Genomic DNA, 3,636 nt, shown 5'->3' with positions numbered 1-3,636 from the left:
TTCTAAGAAGAAGGTTTAAGTGATAGCAAGAGACAGGTTTCAAACTGAGGATTCCGGTAAGAAATACTAATAAGTAATATGAGAATCACCTCTGGCTTGGACTTCCCTGATGGCGCAGCAGTTAGGACTCCACACTCCCAACGCAGGGGGCCTGGGTTCGATCCCTGGTCAGGGAACTAGATCCCCCACACGTGCCACAACTAAGAGTTCACACACCACAACTAAGGAGCCCGTGTGCCGCAATTAAGACCCGGCGCAACCAAATAAGTAAAAAAATAAAAAGAAAAGAAAATTACCACTGGCTCGCATTTTTAATATATTGTCCTCGGATAGAGGACGTATCAGATATTAAACTGATAAGAACAGATACTACACTTGATCTTAGCCAAAACGCCGAGAAGCGATCAGCTCACATTTTTAATGTCTTTAATGTGTGTTTATGTAAATACTTGTTAAATAAACTAAAATGACAATGACTTTTTCATTTCTACAATAAATTTCCAAGTTAATCAATGAATGCATATATACCTTGCTTGGTACCAAATAATTCAACGTGTTACATGTACCTACTTCACGTCATTAGCCTGTCGGACTTCATCCAATCCTGTCCCTACAAATTACACTTGCGGAAACAAATGGAGGAACAGAACATCACCAAAAGAAACTATCCCTTCATCCTTTTTTTCCATCTCTATCCAAGAAACGCCTTTCAATAAAATTATGATGTCCGGACTAGACTGATTCCAAACCGAGATGATTAAAGTTTTATCTTGCGAATAGACTCAACAGGGGATTATATTTCTCTCCTGACTCCATTAATGTCTATTTTATCAGTACCTTATAAGTTAATAAGATACTTGGTGAATAGCAGTCTCTCCATAGGTTTATTCTTCTAAGCACAGGAAAACTTAAGTTAATCACAGCTTCAAAATATTATACAATAAAACTAGTTTAATTACACTTAGCAATGGCCACTAGACTCATTAAAATGTTAATGGAGCTTATAATTATTAAATTGCTTAATGATTGCTAATAAGAATAAATGACAAAATAAAATTTAAGTACAAAACAAAAATGCCCTCAGGTAATTTTTCTCAGCTTCAATCCCATTTGACATTGTACATTAATATCCTAAGAAACATGGCAGATTTGAGACGTGTGATAAAGGACACAGCATTGAACAGTATTCCAAATAAATGTCTTTATGTCTAGCAAAGGCAATCAACTGCTTCATATAAAATTCCACAAATTATTTCCATACACTAATGAATTACTGATTAGAAACACAGAAATATTATTAACAGAAATGGCATTCTGATATTTTGGTAACTGCACTTTGCTTAGCAAAGTGTATTATATTTACACATAGGTATATTTTTATAGCAATTAAATGAGTCTCAATATGTTTGAAATTCCATATCCAATTATTTTTATCTTTTAGGTTTATGCTTTGTTGCAATAAAGTTCTAAAATAAATAATATTTGCTTTGAGGTATTTAGATAAATTAAAATTAATTTTATTTTTAGACAATTAGATGTATTTAGGGCTACTACAACACTGGGGTCAGCAGTCACTCGTTTAGAGAAAAACTGTAATACACACACACACACACACACACACACACACAATATATATATATACACACACACGCACATATATATAAGGTTGGCCAAAAAGTTCATTCGGGTTTTTTCCATAAGCTGTTACTGAAAAACCCAAACGAACTTTTTGGCCACCCCAATATATTCTTTACAAAGGTTACTGGCTATTTAATGTTCACTTGTATATCAGTTCCACTGATGAATTAAGAAACATGAACAAAACCAGGTCTTGCCATTCCTCTGAAAGACCCATACAATGACATTGCGCTTTGCATCACAGTTTGAGGAATAACAATGAAAAATCTTCTGTCTCCCAAAACTTTGTGATGGTCTTGGAAACGTATAAAATAGAGTTGGTCTTCTTTTCTCAACTTAATGAGCCTTAGAAACTTAGAAGCATTCATTTATTTCTATTTATTTTTTATACTGCAGTTGTAAACCTGAAATGGTCAAGGACTGTTCTAGCAACACAACCCTGTTAGTATCAGGGTTCTGTCTAACAGCTAAAGGCTCTTAACTCCCAGAGTTTAAGTATTTCTTTTACACTGAGCAGCTGTGACAGACAGAAGTATTAAGAAACCACGTAGTGGGCTTCCCTGGTGGCGCAGTGGTTGAGAGTCCGCCTGCCGATGCAGGGGACACGGGTTCGCGCCCCGGTCCGGGAAGATCCCACATGCCGCGGAGCGGCTGGGCCCGTGAGCCGTGGCCGCTGAGCCTGCGCGTCCGGAGCCTGTGCTCCGCAACGGGAGAGACCACGGCAGTGAGAGGCCCGCGTACCGCAAAAAAAAAAAAAAAAAAAGAAACCAACGTAATGATCAGGCACCCAGAACACAGTCACCATTCCTCCCGTTTGGTGCCTGTGTGGATTGCACTCTGCCTGTTTCTTCTGCCTCAGCCCACTTCCCCTTTCTCTTGCTCAGTATTTTCCAGCCACCTTCTTTTCTTTCTGTAAACAGCTCAGACTTACTGTGAAATCTCAGGGCTGTTGGCCTTGTTGCTCTTTCTACTTCTAATAATACTTTTCCCCCAGATTTTCCTCTGATCTCTTCATCATTCAATCTCAGCTCAAATGGCGGCTCTCAGACTGCCCTACATGAGCGGTCAACTACCCCCACATCCCAGCCCATCTTGTACACGGCCCCGTTATAATTTATTCATACCCCTTACCCCTAGCTTAAATTGCTTTATACATCTGCGTACAAGTTTAGTATCTGTTTCCTTCCGTTAGGATGTTAGACCCTTCAAGGCAGAGACGTTGTCTCTCCTGTTTGCCGTGGCAGCCCCTAAATCCAAGGATGCTTAGCACGTGGTGGACAATAAATACTTGTGACTGCTCTTTGTTGAAAACGCAGCTGAGAGTGGGGAAGCTTCGCACACAATTTATTCACTTCATAATCCCGTGCTGTTGTAGCTGCCTTTTAAAAAGCTAATTGTAGGGCTTTCTATGCAAGGTCATTGCTTTCATCCACTCTAAAACTTATCTCGTTAGCTTCAACTCATTTGTCCAGACCTGATGAGGTTTTTATTGATTCTAATTGTCAAAGTTTTCTCCTCTATAAAATATGTTTAATATCGACCACATAAAATTGTTGCGAAGTACCTAAAAATTATATTAGATACTTAAAACCATACTTAAAGGCACTTACAAAGTAAATGATGCCAAGTGCATATTCAGTAACTTCTGAATGGTAGGCATTGTAACTATTATGAATAAAGAGGTTAGCTGTAGTTGCCAGCCATCTCTCCATTTATAGTTATGGCAGATGAAATACAAGCATATGATCACTTAATGCAAACAAAATATGCGTTTAAGTCACTATTTCATAAGCACCCATATACTTCCACAAAACTGAGAGAAAAAAGTCCCTGCTAGTGAATACGGAGCTAGGATTCATAATATAAACCGATTCGCTGCCACAGCAGGCAGAGAGGCGATGGAGATGCAAGTTCCAAATGTTTCCCGTTACCGGGCCCCATGTTTGCCCTACAAGGAGCATCTCTGCCAATATGGGTAGTTAAATCTCCATGCACCAT

The 3,636-nt window shown here is 38.8% G+C and overlaps 1 pseudogene; it reads right to left on the bottom strand.

Moving 5' to 3' along the window:
- Window positions 1-287: 287 nt before the first annotated feature.
- Window positions 288-405, bottom strand: LOC136141969 (U2 spliceosomal RNA; annotated as a pseudogene).
- Between the last annotated feature and the right edge of the window lie 3,231 nt (window positions 406-3,636).

The sequence above is a fragment of the Phocoena phocoena genome, chromosome 21, assembly GCF_963924675.1.
Source record: "Phocoena phocoena chromosome 21, mPhoPho1.1, whole genome shotgun sequence".
NCBI classification, from domain to species: Eukaryota; Metazoa; Chordata; class Mammalia; order Artiodactyla; family Phocoenidae; genus Phocoena; species Phocoena phocoena.
This window is presented reverse-complemented; position numbering and strand designations above follow the sequence as displayed.